The 17,392-nt window shown below is 41.4% G+C and overlaps 1 protein-coding gene across 1 annotated transcript in view; it reads right to left on the bottom strand.

Annotated features, from left to right (window-relative positions):
• smim7 (small integral membrane protein 7) overlaps positions 1–17,392 on the bottom strand; it is a 303,536-nt gene that overhangs the window by 181,495 nt on the left and 104,649 nt on the right. The window lies entirely within an intron of this gene.

Raw genomic sequence — 17,392 nt, 5'->3', positions numbered from 1 at the left:
AGCCGGCCGGGTGCCGCCATGTTGTAGCAGAACTTCACTTGCGTTAGCATTTCCATTGACTCCCATTCATTTTGGCGTCACTTTGACAGCGAATAACTTTACATCTGAGGCATTTAAAGACTCCATTTGTCCATTATTTATTTCTAAAGAAACACGACAATGTATAAAGTGCTCCATTACCTTCTATGTTACATTATGGCCCCGTAGAAACAGTTTTAGTAAAAATAGGCTAACGATTGCGTCATAACCACTCGACTCTCTGTCGCGCTGTACAGAAATTACCGTACAGACAGGAGGAGAAGCTCGCAGGCAATCGGGGGGACGCCCCGTCAAGGGAGAAGCCCATAGATAATGAGTCCATAAAAGCAACGGAATACTTACTCCTGCTCACTCACGCCAAAGAACTCTTTGCTCAAGTTCCCCGTCTCTGCAAGATTAACGTTGGCAATTTTCACGCACAGCTACTAGAAGAGTAACGTCTGTCAGACAGGTTGCTCACGTCATCAAGCTTAGTTTGAGTCGGTTTGAGTCTGCGCGTCAGGAACGGAAGTGCTCAGAAATCGCTAAAAATGGGCTTCAACTGTCTCAACTGAGTTCCAATGAGATGGCTCTGTCCATTTCTTATACTGTCTATGGGGGAGGCAGGGGATAGTCGGACTCGGACTCCAACACAAAGAGATGTTCTTGGGAAAACGCATTTATTGCAAGGTGAGGGAATTAACTTAGATAATAGTAAAGATAATCAGCGAACATTAAAATGCACAGAACTAATAATCATCGTCTAAATATCGAATTGTATGCATTTTGATTCGACTCTTTAATCAGTCGACCGCAACAAAGCTGCTTATGGGATAACTGGTGTAAAACATGCTTTTCCAATGCTACCTCGCTGTGTGTGAAATTGATATGCGATAAGAACTCTCCGCGACATTTCAACGGTCAAACTGATACATCTCCCGCCCAAGCGCTGCTCTCAGGGCAGGATTGCTCAATAGATTCAAATCGCTGTTAATTTTAATGTATTACGTGCTGCTCTCAGGACAGGAGTACCCAGATTCAAATGTCTGTTATTTTAGTGTACTATGTGCTGCTCTCAAGGCAGAAGTACTCAATAGATTCAAATGTCTGCTATTTTAGTGTATTACGCGCTGCTCTCAGGGCAGGACGAGTACTCAATAGATTCAAATGTCTGTTATTTTAGTGTATTACGCGCTGCTCTCAGGGCAGGACGAGTACTCAATAGATTCAAATCTCTGTTATTTTAGTGTATTACGCACTGCTCTCACTGCAGGAGAAATCAATAGATTCAAATCGCTGTTATTTTAGTGTATTATGCGCTGCTCTCAGGGCAGGAGTACTCAATAGATTCAAATCGCTGTTATTTTAGTCCATTATGCGTTGCTCTCAGGGCAGGAGTACTCAATAGATTCAAATCGCTGTTATTTTAGTGTACTATGCGCTGCTCTCAGGGCAGGAGTACTCAATAGATTCAAATCGCTGTTCTTTAAAAAAATCGCAATACATATCGTTAAGTTCTGTTGTCGCATATCAATTTCACACACAGCGAGGTAGCATTGGAAACGCATGTTTTACACCAGTTATCCCATAGCAGCTTTGTTGCGGTCGACTGATTTAAGAGTCGAATCAAAATGCATACAATACGGTATTTAGACGATGATTATTAGTTCTGTGCATTTTAATGTTCACTGATGATCTTAATAAACGTTAGAGGGTGCTGAATTTTAACTAAATATATAGTAAATTCACTCACCTGAGTAGGGGGAGACTGCAGACTTGGAGCCGACAGATATACGCCCCTGGCAGTTTTACGCCCCGGCAGTTTTACGACCCTGTTGTTCCTGATGCGTCCAGTAGAGCGATTTACTGCGAAATAACATCATTAAATCGACGCTTAATAACCCGTCCATAGACTTGACAATTTTGTGTTTTTTGTTAATTGAAATATAAACGTTATAGTGTAGATCTGCACGGATTAAATTATCTGTTTAACAAAAAAACAAGGGGGGTAAACGGACATCAAAAGAGATTGAATTAGGTTACACAAATCAATGCAATATTACATTTTGTCAATATAAAAACATGTAAGGTTCTTTACAACAGACTCAATGATATTATTTGTTTTATAAACCTTTGAGTTTAAAGGTTCTGACATTTTCTTAAAGGAAGAAAAAAATTAACTTTATATCAGAGGAGAATATTCTAGAATCAGGATTACTTTGAATGGTTCTGTCTTATGAAGATGAAACTTGCCCAGAAGACAAAGTAATAATACCGTATAAGCAAGTTTAACATCGTTAGAATTAAAATCTGACAAAAATAGATTCTGTCATTTGTATGTTAAATAATCTGCTAAAGTTATTGTTTTTTAGCAATGATGCAACATTTATTATTTATAAACGATTAGCTCGATAGAGCTAGGGTAGGTAGATATCAATTCATTTATGTATCAATGGATGGGTCTATAATGTATTTTGACAGGTTTCTGTTCTATCTGGCTTAAACTTAGCTAACCACGTGTAGGTTTAGCTTCCTCTATCTTCTCTACTCAATTTAAAATTTTAATTTTAATTTTCTTTTGTGGCCTGTCTTTAGCTTGGCCTCTTCTGGTAAAACTCTGTTTACTCCTTGCATTAAAACATACTCCACGTGGTTTATAGAGCAATATTACAGTAGATATTGGAAATATGTTAATTTTTTTTACAGTCTATGGTGTGAACACACAAAAGACACATTTATAATAGGTATGTAAATCTCTCTCTCTCTCTCTCTCTCTCTCTCTCTCTCTCTCTCTCTCTCTCTCTCTCTCTCTCTCTCTCTCTCTCTCTCTCTCTAAGTAAAGAGTTAAACTGCACACTCACTCAAATACGTTAAAACACATTAAACACTTTCCCCATATGGTTTGAATGTAGATTCTGGTTTGAGTTGTTTCTTATAAATGAGATGATCTAATTATCTCATTTATATCTTAAAATACATTTTTTTCTTAAAATAGCTTACTGATCTGGACTCAAATGTAGGGTATGTGCACTTAATGTGGGTTTTATCATACTCTGTCTTTACCAAGTTCTCTTTAACTTGGATCTCATAAAGGTGTGTTTGCTTTAGCTACTTAAAGAAATACACACACACACACACACACACACACACACACACAGGGACAAGGTCAAATTCACCATGGATGTCCTTTTAAAACTTTTTTAATGTTTCATTTTTAAATGTTTCATCAGTGAGCAGGAGCAGTTAAAGAAAAGAAAAACAGTTAAAGAAGAGTGGCAAACCATAAGGGAGTCATCATAATTCATAAATGGTGTTAATAAAAAAAATTTTGTGAACAAAAATATTGTCTATATCTTCTAAATGGCCCATGGAATTTTAGAAAAGGGATAAATTGTGTTTGTCTTCATAAAATGCTGTGTAGGACACTGTTTTGTAGCTGTATGATGACCAATAGAATAGTACAGCATATATTTCATCGAGGATCCATATTATTACACGGTACTGCATGTCTAAGGGGCTAAATATAGTTAATATCTAAATGTGACTTTATATAAATTCACAAAAACATATTTCACTCAGTCTCCTGTATATAAAAACCTACGGTGAATTGGCCTATAACTGCAGTAGGTCATAGCATCACCTGTCATAACACATAGTTGATCCAACTATGCGTATTTTTAATTTTTCAATTCACAAAAACAAATAGTCTTCTGTAGGTTGAGTGAAGAGAGTGAAGCCCAACTGAATATCTACAGAAAATTTAATCCGTGGAGATCTACACTGTAACGTTTATATTTAAATTAACAAAAAACACAAAATTGTCAAGTCTATGGACGGGTTATTAATGTGTAAGCGTCGATTTAATTATGTTATTTCGCAGTATATCCCTCTACTGGACGCATCAGGAACAACAGGGTCCTAAAACTGCCGGGGCGTAAAACTGCCAGGGGCGTATATCTGCCGGCTCCAGGTCTGCAGCCTCCCCATATAGACTCACCTTGCAATAAATGCGTTCTCCTCCACGAACATCTGTTTGTCTTGTATTCCGAGTCCGACTATTCCCTCCACATGTTCAAACGTCTTGACCCCGCCTTTGCTTCGGTTTCATTGGTTGAAACTGTAAACCAATCATTTTCCTTTCTGCCCTCAGAACATTTTTGAGTAAGTAAAACTCCCATCTGCGGGCTGCAGAACAATAAATCATGAAAGTAGCCCATATAACCAGTGCTTTAAGTGGGCCGGTACGTATGGGGTTAGAATTCGGTCACAATTCTGCGCGCGAAAGATCACATTTTGAGCGCGCAAAAGGGCATTTCGCACGCGCGTGAACTGAGTTTTGCGGAGAAATGTTCGTCTCGCAGATAAGAAAATATTTCGAGCGAACGAAAATCAATTTTGCATTTAAAATAAGTATTTGGATGTGCGCAGACGTTCTCTTTCGCATGTGCAAAGTTTCACTTTCTTGCTCCTCTCATACCAGCCACAAGCGCTCTCGAAGCGCAGACGGCTCGCGTGCTCAACACAAGCCAGCGTTACAATATGCCATAATTCCAGCCAATCAGAGATGAGGCTGCTCAATTCTGATTGGCTGGCTTGAAAATTCCAGGAAAGAAGCATCTGTTTGTGAAAATTAGATAGTTTTAAAGGAAGTTTGGCAATTCTGTAGTCACAAAGCAAAAGGAATGGAAGACCACCAACTTGTGAAAAGATTAAGTGAGGAATAATATTCCAGATAGATGTTGGTTTTTTAAGAAATTGCTTAATCCAGTTAACTTTGAAGGTGTGATTAAGGGTGGTAAAATCTAAGAAGTTCAGGCCTCCATTTTCAATTGAGTTCATAACCACAGATTTCTTTATATAATGGGTTTTATTTTTCCATAAGAAGTTAAACAGTATTTTATCAATCATTTTACAAGTATTATCATTAATACTAAGGAGTATTAATGATAAGGAGAGCGCTGCATATGTAAGTCTTGAGATGCCCTCTGCCTTTGTGATCAGTACTCTCCCCCTCAAGGACAGGTCTCTCAGTAACCACTGATTTAATTTTTTCTTTGTTTTGTCAATGACTGGTGAAAAGTTAAGCTTACATCGTTCCTCTTCATTCTTTACAATCTTAATACCTAAATATGTGATTTCGTCTTTAATGGGAATATTACAAATTGACAGAAGATTGCTGTTTTTAAGAGACATTAATTCACACTTATTTATATTCAGATAAAGCCCTGAAGCTTTAGAGAATGTATGGACAATTTTAAGGGCTGAAGGTATTTCTCCTGCATCTTTTAAAAAAAGAGTGGTATCGTCTGCCAATTGACTAATGATAATTTCACTGCCAGCAGCAGTGATACCTCTTAAAGGGCTCTGTTTAATATGATCTGCAAGAAGTTGTGTACAAAGTAAAAATAAGTATGGGGAAATAGGGCATCCCTGTCTGATACCACGACTGAGATTGAATCTGGGTGAGGTGCCATTACGCAGCTTGATTGAACAATTTGCATTAGAATATAAAGTTTTAATGGAATTAATAAAGAAATCACCAAAATCAATTTTTTTTAGGGCCGAATATAAGAAATGATGTTCAACAGTGTCGAAGGCCTTATGGAAGTCTAAGAAAAGAATGAAACTCTCATCTGGGTATAGATGTGGGTAATCAACCAGGTCTAATACCAAACGAATATTATTTGAAATATGTCTATTACGCATAAAACCCGACTGTGTCTCATCAATAATAGAGTCCAAAGTTATCTTAATTCTAGAAGCTAATATAGAGGCTAAAATTTTATAATCATTATTAAGTAGGGAAATTGGTCGCCAATTGTCTAAAATTAAAGTGTATTTTTTTGGTTTTGGAATTAAGATAATTAGGCCTTGTGTCAGGGTAGGCGGGAGTTTTCCATAATCAATACATTGTAAGAAAAGATTTAAAAGAAAAGGAGCAAGTTCTTCTGAGAAGGTTTTATAGAATTCGGAGGTTAAACCATCTACACCAGGGGATTTATTAAGCTTGAGCTCTGTAATAGCTTGAAGGACTTCCTTTATACGTATAGAACTATCACAATGTTCTTTTTGATCTTCATTTATAGTTTTCGAATTAGTAAGACTATCTATAAAAACAGAGGAATCATTTTCATTAAACCTTGACTTGTAAAGAGTGCTAAAAAAGTTTGAACAGTAATCTGCAATGTCCTTTGAGTTATGTGTTATCATACCATTAATATTCAAATGCAAAATTGTATTTGTTTTTGCATGGAATTTTTCTAATTGAAAGAAATATGCCGAATTCTGTTCACCCTTTTCCAACCATCTCTGTCTAGATCTAATGAAGGCCCCCTCTGCCCTCCTTTTATATATATCATCTAATTGGCTTTGAAGTGTGAATAACTCAAGGTATTCATTATCCGACAAATTTGGAGGAGATTTATGAGTAAAAGTCGTAATTTTAGAAATGATTGTCTCCTCTTCAAGTTTTTTAGCTTTAGATAATAAACTGCCAAATTTTCTAAGAAATTTACAAGCTTCAAATTTAAATAACTCCCAATTAGTGCAATAGTTATTACTAATCTTAGCTATATTCCAATATTGTGCAATCAAACTGCGAATGGTCATCTTTACAAATTCATGTTCCAATAATGACTTATTGAGCTTCCAATAAGAGTTATGGTAGTTGTTGGAGGAAGGAGAGGAATGTAAAGAAATGTTGATAGACACTGCCTTATGATCTGTTAATGGCGTGGGAAGAATATTAACAGAGATATCTTCTTTATGTAAATTGCATGGAGTTAACCAGTAGTCTATACGAGACATAACGGTACAAGCCTTATTCTTCCACGTGAAAGAACTAATACCAGGGAATTTCTCTCTCCAAATGTCTATAACTCCAAATTTCTGCATAAAGGCCTTCAGTGTGGAGTTCTGATAATTTACACTACGAGGTGGCCATCGGTCAAGGGAGTTGTCTAAAGTGATATTAAAATCTCCTCCTATTAAAATAAGTGAATTTGGGAATTTAGATAAACAGTGTGTAATTTGACTCTCTAATTTTTTGATTAAAGCATCATTTTCAATTTTAGAATTGTACCCATAGAAATTTATAATAATTGTAGTCACCAGATCTAGTTTAGTAACTAAAATAATGAAATGACCAAGGGGATCCCCTTCAGAAAATAAAATATCCCCAGAAAATTTGTTTTTTAAAATTGCAACACCAGCTGTACGCTCAGACCCATGAGCAAACCAAACATCATTACCCCATTGAGCTTTCCAGAAATTTATATCTTTGGGAGTTGAATGAACTTCTTGAAAGAAACAAAAGTCGGATTTCTGCTGTTTAGCAAATAAAAACAAAGCTTTACGTTTAACATTAAACCTTAAACCCCTGACATTAAGTGTAACTAACGGAAATGACATGAATATATGATGAACAAAAGGAACAAGAACAATATTAGAAAAACTTCCATCCCCTTCGAACTGAAATAAAATAAGAATGAGCCCGGTTATTAAACTATAAATGTAACTGATAACATTAACCCACAATTAACTTGCATTAGGCAAGTAATAAACAATAGCATAAAATTACAAGTTGGCATAGAACAGGTCAGAAGAAAGTGTTCACATGACGCAAGATGAAAATCACTTGAATTCACGAGGGTGACTGCACTTCTTTCCCGTCAATGAAAACGCGCACACCGACAAAGAACGCTCGTTTCCCTTCCTTCCTAGCAGCTTCAATCAAAGGCCACCTCTCCATCCTCAATGATTTGTCTGCTTGAGACAAATCTTCGGTGAATCTCAGCTTGTGACTCCTCAAATATTCCGAATGCTTGGCCTGCCGCCAGATCAGGTCCCGCGTAGATCTTCTCACGAAGCGAATGATCACTGGTCTTGGTCTATTGGCCTGCTCATTCAGCCTTCCCAGTCGATGTACAACATCTATGTCATCTTTGAAAGAGACGTTTGAGTCGGGAACAACTGAGACACAGACGCCGATGACTTTTGACATGATGTTTTCCTCAGAACCAGCTCTGAACCCCGCGAAGGTCCGTGAAGACTGAAGCTCGTGTAATGACATAGGGCTAGCTCATTGGTCGCACGTCAGAGGCGCCCGCGCCATTGGATGTGCAGTTGCCGCAGTACAGCCTATTAGCGAGCCAGATGCTCAATGTGTTTTATATATAAGCTTCATTAAATCAGAAAAAGAAGTTTCCCTGCACAATCACTATATAAAATTCACTGGAGGAAAAAGTTCGCGTGGCCGTCGTCAGATTTGGAAGTCGCTCAAAAGGCTCTTTCGCGGTTGTGGCTTCAGTCGACTTCAGTGAGGCGCGGTGGTTTATGGGATGAGTAGTTCCTTCGCTCGGAAATTAAAATATGTACACAGTCTTGTACCTTTGATTTTATTTGGATTTTCTCTTCGTTTTTTCACTCGAAATGATATGTTGTATGCTTATGAGTTCAGCCGTAGCTGGTTATCCTCAGACATGCTCTAAAACTCTTTAGATACGGTTTTTCCAAAACGTCAATGGGAAAATGAATGGGAAATTTACTTCCGGCACCGAAGCTCTCTCGGGCTGTGGGCGGGACTGTGATGCTCAGACAATAACATTTAATTTTGTAACAGAATAAAAGTTTTTTTTTTTTTTTTTTACAAATGTAATTTTACTCTGTTTATTTATGTTTTTACTCAACATTTGTGCAGTTTTCGGAGGACTTATGATATCTTTTAAATTTCTATAAATAAATAAATATTTATTTAAATAGGCTTTTTACACACAAAAAACAGCATTTTATGTCAAATTCACTTTATAAAAGACCCAGATTTCTAACTTTCATTCATAGAGATAACATGGATAATTTTACATGGTTTAATGTAAGATTTTTGGCCATTTTTTGGAAAATACAGTTTTAAAATAAAATAAAATTCACTTTAACAATTAGATGGCTATAGAGCTTCACTATATGCTATTTGCTATTTGACTAATCAAAATATATCTTTTAACAAGTTTTTCCAGTTGGATTCATACCCACATTTTGTACATTTTATTTATGTTCAGTAGCTCTTTCTACTGTAGCTCCTTCTAAGGGTATTTTTTCAATACCATTTTGCACATTTTATTTATGTTCAGTAGCTCTTTCTAGCTAAAGCAAATCCACAAACTAATAAAAGGATTTACTATTTTTTATAAGGTTGTCTATTGACTGCTGTTTATATAAAACCCCTTCAATATAGTTGTTACCTCAGGGGAGGAGGGGAGTCAGCAAAAAAAAAAAAAAAAATAGAGTACCGCCACCTCTTTTGGGCCACTTAAAGCACTGCATATAACGTTTTAGCCTTTGTCCAAGTAGCCTACATTGAAGTCATGCAAACTTGCATGTTGTGTTTACTGATGTCAAACCTGTTTAGTGGCCATTTTTTGTTTAGCTAAAAATTACATTTCATACACTGAAAAAAGGAATAGCCTACTTTGGACCAACTTAAAAAAAATAATTTGTTACAGGCAAATTCATTAGTTTTTTCTCATATCATGTTTATGCTTTGGTTCAAACTCTAAATTTTGTTTTAATATTAATCAAAACATTTCCGATTTACATTAATACTAAGTGAAGATTATTATAAAGACCATACCAATCAATATATTTTCTTAAGATAGAAGTCAAAATGTTACTTAATGTATAATTGTTACAGATGTGTGGCTGTAATGAGCGCACAACGTTGTATAATAAACAGTTCGCTTTCAAGGGAACTCGCGCTCAGTGTTGCCAACTATTTTCAAAGGAAAGTAGCTAAGGCCTTCCCTAAAAGTCGCTAAATGTCGCTAGATGACGTCATACGTCAATTAGCATATTAATGACGTCATCGCGCCGTACTTGCGTTCTGTCAGCCTAGTGCGTTTTCTCTCTAAATGAATGCTCTATTCAATATAATATAGCCGAATGTCAAATAAAGCTGTTCTCATTTCCTATTTTTGTTGTTGTCAGACAATTGAACGAGTAGCTATAATATAGTGAATGATTACATTTTGTATAGGCCTATGTGGAACATTATCTGAATTGAGAGAGTTAGGGAACCGGATGAACTAAGCTCTGTGATAGTGTTACAAGTAATAAGCACAATAAAATAAATTAAATTTAAATGGTCAAACTAAAAGAGAAGCAGATAAGTGATAAGTCCGTGGAAAAACACTGCTCATTCGCGTCTGTCAGCGGCCGTGCGCTCCTCTCAGCCATTCACTGAACAGGGGAGACGCAGCTAGAGAGAGTGACGACAGGGAGAAAGCAAGACCTCGCGCTCGCAGGACAGTACTGACAACATTTGGAGGTTACTGAGGTTTGTCCAAAAAGTCGCTAAAATTGTCGCTAGTCGCTTTTTTGAAAAAATGTCGCTAAAGGGGTCTGAAAAGTCGCTAAAAGTAGCGACAAAGGCGCTAAGTTGGCAACACTGCTCGCGCTGCGTTGATTGACGCTAAGGGAACACTTTGCGTGATGATGTCTTGAAGCACATGTGAAATCAGTCCAATGGTGTGGCGGAACGTCAGAGGCGGGTGACGTCACGGACCAGGAAACTATATAGCCTGCCCAAACAAAGCAGCGCTAGCGTCTGTGTCTTCACAGTGCTGTGTGAAACTGTCATTGTCTTTGGTGTCGTTTTGTCACATATATATTTCAAATTGTGAGTAAGCAGCAGCAGTTCAGACTGTGCGTGCGCACCCCTGCCCGCACTATTTAACGGGTGGGGACACACATGTTCTGTGTGTTGCATGTAGAGGTGGGCGATATGGCAAAAATATCATATCACGATCATATCACATGTTGGTTTTACTATTTTGTAAGTGACTGAGCATTACAGCCAAACTAATTTCCCTATTTTAAAAACAAAGCCTTAAAGGAGAACTCCGGCGCAAAATGAACCTTTGGTCTAATTACACATTGTTACCTAGTCAACCGTTATCTGAGATTTGTTTTCATGATTATCGAATGTAAATAGTTTTTACCAACGTCGATCGCGATCGACAAGTCGATCTTGGAAGCATTTTAAGTCGATCGCGAAGAGTTTTCAAAATCAGAGAAAAAACACCAATATTTGTATTCATTATTATTTATTAATTAAAAATGCACCATGTGTGAGCCTACTGTGTGTAGTAAATGGTGTCTAGGGGATGCGGAGGCGCGCGCGCCGTTACAATGACGTCATTTTTGGCTCATGCGGACGCGTAGAGTAGCCTATAAACAAGGCTTAACGCTTTAACCAGCTCAGCCACTTCACACTACGCTCACATCAAGCTCTTCAAGCTAACGATACGCAAGCTAACGAAACGATGGCACAACGGTGAGGGAGTAGGCTATTGCTAGTTTGACATCTGCAGGGGTTTTCCTGCATAGACAATTATGAGGCGGCCGCCTCCGTCAAATTTATAGTTAAGAAACAATATAACATTATAGACGACCAGAGTGCTGTTTTCCTGAATGCAAGCACGATTGAAACCAAGATATTGATTTCATAACAGTTCAATAAACAAATAGTTAAAATTAAGTTACTTACATTTTTAGACGTAATTACTGTTTTTGTTCTGTTTCAGCAGCAAAAATAGTTCCAAACAACAGAACCAGCGCATCTCACAGCAACACTCATCCATTATTCATTACTGAAGGATTCAGCGTTTTGACCTAATCGCTGGAGTCAAAGATTCAATTAACGTTACCCATTATTAAACCGCCTCATTCTGAATCAATCAGCCGTTTGAACGAATCGTTTGAATGAATGACTCAATGACTCGCTCATTAAGACGGCCGCCTGCCGCTTCTACTGGCGGTTTAGTTTCAAAGTATCATTCTTTTCAACATTCCTTATTTGTATATTCAAAAAATATTCAAAACAATCTCATAATCTCATTTAACACAGTTATAATTTTTCAATGTAAATTATTAAATTTGATTGGTAACAGCCTTGTCTTATTATTTTAATTGAATGTATATTGATAAAATGTAAGAATTTGAAATGAAATTTAGAGCATACCAGTACATTAAATAAAATTGCCCCCGGACCCCCCTAGTGTTACGATTTTACCACCTCCGCCTCATTTTGAGCCAGGAAAAACCCTGTATTGTTATTGTTAAAAGGAGATCTGTGTTTTATGTTGTTGGAAAAGGGAAAGAGAATCAGTGCTGTACATGACTGTTTTAGGCCTGTAATTGATTGATTATTGAGGTAATGAATAGTAGTAGGTCTGTAATTTGTGTGAAAATATTTTTGAAGAATTGAAGGATGACTGTTGTCATAATATTTTGTATGCTAGTTGCACTTACCATTTTGATTTGAAATAGCCTATGTTTTAAAAGGGAAAATGAAACAGTACATTATTGGCTTAGGCCTGTAATTGACTGATTATTGTGTTTATATATGAGTAATAAGCCTGTGGATATATACTTAATGTTATATTACTGTTGAAAATGTTGAATTATAGTTGACAGTTTGTATAGTTATATACTATTTGTATAGTTAAATAAATATTTTCCTAGTGACTAACAGGCAACAAAGAATGTCAAAGTAGAACTATATTGTGGCCTTGTTTTTTCATAATTTTCTGCAAGTGGTAGATCTTGGTTTACATTTGGACTTGGGATGTGATCTTAGGGTTGAAAAGGTTGGTGACCACTGCACTACATGCTGCGTGTCCCTTGGTTTCTGTAAAAATGAAACCAACACACATTCAGTCGGCCATGACCGACAATGTTTTCAGTGTAATAAATGTGCCCACAGCCCCGCGCCCACATTTTCTCACAGACACGCCGATTCCTACGGGATCTCCCCCGCTCGCTTTTTCTGCACAATCTGCCATAAAAAAGCTGAGCGCGGCCAGGCCGCCCGCTGTGATCAGCGCGCCCCCCGCCTCGAACGCTGTAAACACGGTGTTGTGTTCCCAGTATGCCCGGGCTCTCGAGCTGCCGTTTTGTCGCGGCCGGAGCCCGGATTTCATTCTACCTCTAGCTATTCACGCAGATGCGTGGTCAAAGCTTCCCGGGGTATCAGAATGGGTGCTGAACACTATAAAGAGAGGCTATTCGCTACAATTCGCTCGACGCCCGCGCCGTTATACGGCGCGTGTCGAAACTACGGTGAAAAACGAAGTGTCTCATCTACTTCGTGCCGAGATAGCGAAACTACTGAGCAAAGGGGCTATAGAACCTTTATCTCAGGCTCAGAGCGAAGGGGGCCTATACAGCAGATATTTTCTGGTACCGAAAAAGGATGGGGGTCTCAGACCCATTTTAGATCTACGACAGCTGAACAGAGTGCTTGTGAAACGCCAGTTCAGAATGCTTACGACCAGGAAAATCCTCGCGCAAGTGCGCCACGGGGACTGGTTTATGTCGATAGATCTGAAAGACGCCTATTTCCAAATACAAATAGCGTCCCATCACAGGCGATTCTTGAGATTCGCCTTCGAGGGCCAGGCATATCAATACACAGTCCTGCCGTTCGGCCTGTCCCTAGCACCTCGTACATTTACGAAGTGCATGGACGCGGCGCTCGCACCCCTGAGACTTCAGGGCATGCGAGTCCTGAACTACTTGGACGATTGGCTGATTCTAGCTCGATCACGATCGGAGCTCATAGAACACAGGGCCGCATTACTCGAGCACCTCGAGGAGCTGGGCCTCACAGTCAATTGGGCGAAGAGCTCACTGTCTCCCAGTCAGAAAATTTCCTTTCTGGGAACCGTGTTGGACTCGCTGTCCATGACAGCACGCCTGTCACCAGAGTGCGGGCTAAATATTCAGCGCGGCGCGAAATCCTTCCGCCACGGCGCGATAGTTCCGCTCAAAAGGTTTCAGAAAATGCTGGGGCTGATGGCCTCAGCAGCCTCTGTACTCCAGTTGGGCTTGCTCCGCATGCGCCCACTGCAGATGTGGCTGAAAGCGCGGGTTCCACCCAGGGCATGGACAGCGGGTCTGTTTCGCCTCAGGGTCGACCTTCAGTGTGTTTCAGCTCTGGAACCTTGGAAAATAACCGACTGGTATCAGTCAGGTGTGAGTCTGGGGACCGCTTCGAGTGTGAAGGTGGTGTCTACGGACGCCTCCACCTCGGGGTAGGGAGCGCTGCTCGAGGGCAGACCGCTAGCTGGCCTGTGGTCAGAACGGGAAAAGCTCCTTCACATAAACTGCTTGGAGATGATAGCAGTCGACAAAGCGCTACGGCGTTTTTGTCCCCAGGTAACAGGCCACCACGTCTTGGTCCGGTCGGACAACATGTCAGTGGTGGCATACATAAATCACCAGGGCGGCGTCAGGTCACGAAACCTTCACAGGCTGACGGAACGCCTCCTGGTCTGGGCTCAGCACAACCTGCTCTCACTGAGAGCAGCGCACGTGCCTGGTCACCTGAATGTGGGACCAGACAGACTGTCCAGGAACAATGTTCCAGCAGGGGAATGGTCGCTGCACCCGCAGACGGTCCAGCTGCTGTGGAAAACGTTCGGCAGAGCACAGGTGGACCTATTCGCGTCCCACGAAAACGCTCATTGCCCGGAGTTTTTCTCGAAAAGCAAGGACGCGCTGGCTCATGTTTGGCCCCGCTGCCCCCTGTATGCTTTTCCTCCTGTCTCGCTCCTGCCTCAGGTGTTGGAACGAATCAGGGAGAACGGATGCCCAGTGCTGCTCGTAGCTCTGCTCTGGACAAACCAGACATGGTTCCCTGCCCTGATGCAGCTGACCAGCACTGCCCCATGGCCTGTACCATTGAGGAGAGACCTCCTCTCTCAGGCGGAGGGCTCGATTTGGCACCCTCGCCCGGAGTTGTGGTCCCTGCACGCATGGGCCATCAACGGCTACCCGCTAGCCTCCCAGAAGTAGTGTTAAACACGATCGCGCAGGCTAGAGCTCCGTCTACCAGGCGGCTCTACTCCTCGAAATGGTCTGTTTTCTCTGCATGGTGTCAAGCCCAGAGCTTTTCACCTGTGGAATGCGGGGTTCGGAAGTGCTTTCCTTCCTTCAAGAGCTACTGGATAAGGGCAGGACCCCATCCACGCTCAAAGTATATGTGGCGGCCATAGCAACGTTTGCAAAACCGGTGTCTGGCCAGTCGCTGGGGAAAAACGACTTAGTCGTGCGTTTCCTTAGGGGAGCTCGGAGGCTGAACCCTCCCAGGCCCCCTTCAGTCCCGACGTGGGACCTTTCCACGGTCCTGGAGGCCATGAAAGGCGCCCCGTTCGAGCCAATCCAGCTGGTGGACATGAAACACCTGTCGTTCAAAACAGTGTTTCTCATGGCTCTCGCTTCAGTGAAGCGCATAGGGGACTTACAGGCGCTTTCAGTAAGCGCGTCGTGTATGGAGTTTGGGCCTAATGACTCGAAGGTCATTCTCAAACCAAAGCACGGGTATGTCCCGAAATCCCTCAATACACCGTTCAGGGCCCAGGTAATTTCCCTGTCCGCCCTTCCGGTTCTCAGTGAGGAGGAGGATGCGAGTCTCCTTTGCCCCGTCAGGGCATTGAGAGCTTATGTGTCACGCTCGTCTGTTTTCAGACAGACGGAGCAGCTTTTTGTTTTGTTTGGCGGGCGTTCCAAGGGACTCGCCGCCTCAAAACAGAGCCTATCCAGATGGATAGTGGATGCCATTGCGCTCGCTTACTCTGCGAAGGGCCTACAGTGCCCCTTGGGTGTCAGAGCGCGCTCCACGAGAGGCGTGGCCTCTTCGTGGGCGTGGTCGAGCGGGGTTTCCCTGCAAGATATCTGTACGGCCGCGGGCTGGGCCTCGCCGTCTACATTTATAAAATACTATAACCTGGAGGTACCCGCCTTACAAGCTAAGCTTTAGGCGGTCTAAAATTCAGTGCTATCTGCCCCGCTGTGCGGCCCAGATGCTGAGTTTACTGCAGCCCCATGAGTGTTGACACACGTATGGCCACCCACATCAGGCTGAAAGCTTTCACCCTGGCTGCGCGTTTTATTGTCATATGATAGCCCCGCTGGGTGCTTTTTTATAGGGAATGACGCTTCCAGCCTCTCTTCCTCCACTCTATGTGAGTTTATGGTGATTATGCACTACATGAGCCCTGGGCTTCGGCCCCCGGGACTTTGGTGTTGGATCCCTGTACGCACGGCGTGTTGCATTGTGTTCCCCTAGCATAAGCTATTACGCAGTACGAGAGATACTCTCGTAAGAGAACGTACTCGGTTACTGACGTAACCTCGGTTCTCTCTAGAGAGGGAACGAGTACTGCGTATCTTGCCGTGCTTGGAATACGCTCTGGTTCGCTTCAGCGATAAAAACCAGCTTGTACCAGCCTAACGAGCATATTTATAGGGTGAGACCACGCCCCTTCTGGCGGGACGTGACGATATGGGCGCGAATTGCCTCCATTGGTCATTACGTCACGCAGAGTCTCTCTCGATAGGCTGCTGCATTTGCTGCAGAGCAACCAATAGGCGCGCGAGCTGTTTCGCCTATGTCTGCTTGCTGCTGCAAAGCGTTTTACATTAATAAAAAATTAAGGATAATTTTTGGCTTCAATATCTCGTGGAAAAGAGTTTTTCCCCTAGCGTAAGCTATTACGCAGTACTCGTTCCCTCTCTAGAGAGAACCGAGGTTACGTTAGTAACCGAGTACGTTATATATCGCTCTAGATTCTGGGAGATTTGAACTAATTTGTGGGCATCAGGGAGACGCTATCAATATGCGGGAGACTCCCGGAAGTTCCGGGAGACTTGGGATGTCTGATGTTAGTTAGAACCACGCAACAGCACGCGAATGAAATGTTTAACCGGCAAAGCTTTAATGCACAGGCAAATAATGGACTTTTATGAACTGCAGTGTCCCGTCCCGTGAGTGTAACTCCTGGCGTTCTTTTGCGAGGACGCTCAGGCTCGCGTTCCCCAAGGCTCGGGTCCCACTGCTGCCGAGGCACAGTGGCGACTTCAGACTTGGGGTTCGCAAATGGATTTGTCAGCGGGGTTAGAGATTTGAGCCCAGCCTTCTCTGCCTCCACCTGACAGATCCAGTGCCTTCTCTCAGGGTTTGGAAGCACGCACTGTGGTTACTTCCGCCCTGATTGAGGTACCGACTAGGCCTGTCACTTTTGAGAAAAATCTAATTCGAACAGATATCAAATATCAAGCAATGTTTTTGAATATATTCAAATATCTACGAGCCCCTCCATGGAAAAAAACTGAATCGGAACAGCACGGCACAAACAATAATGTGACAACTTAAACAGCAGCAGGATTAAGGCCTGCCTAATTCATTTCTTAATATTGTTTGCTAGAAACACCAATCTATCAACTTGATCTGGATCAAGTGTGGCTCTCTTTTTTTAATTGACGATGTTCCCCGCGGTGGAGAACACACGTTCGGACTTGGCCGTCTGCTAAGTCTCTG

This window comes from Rhinichthys klamathensis, unplaced genomic scaffold (genome assembly GCF_029890125.1).
Source record: "Rhinichthys klamathensis goyatoka isolate OS25496 unplaced genomic scaffold, OSU_Roscu_1.1 h1tg000249l_1, whole genome shotgun sequence".
Classification (NCBI taxonomy): domain Eukaryota; kingdom Metazoa; phylum Chordata; class Actinopteri; order Cypriniformes; family Leuciscidae; genus Rhinichthys; species Rhinichthys klamathensis.
The sequence above is the reverse complement of the archived record's forward strand: the minus strand, read 5'-3'. Positions and strand labels throughout refer to the sequence as shown.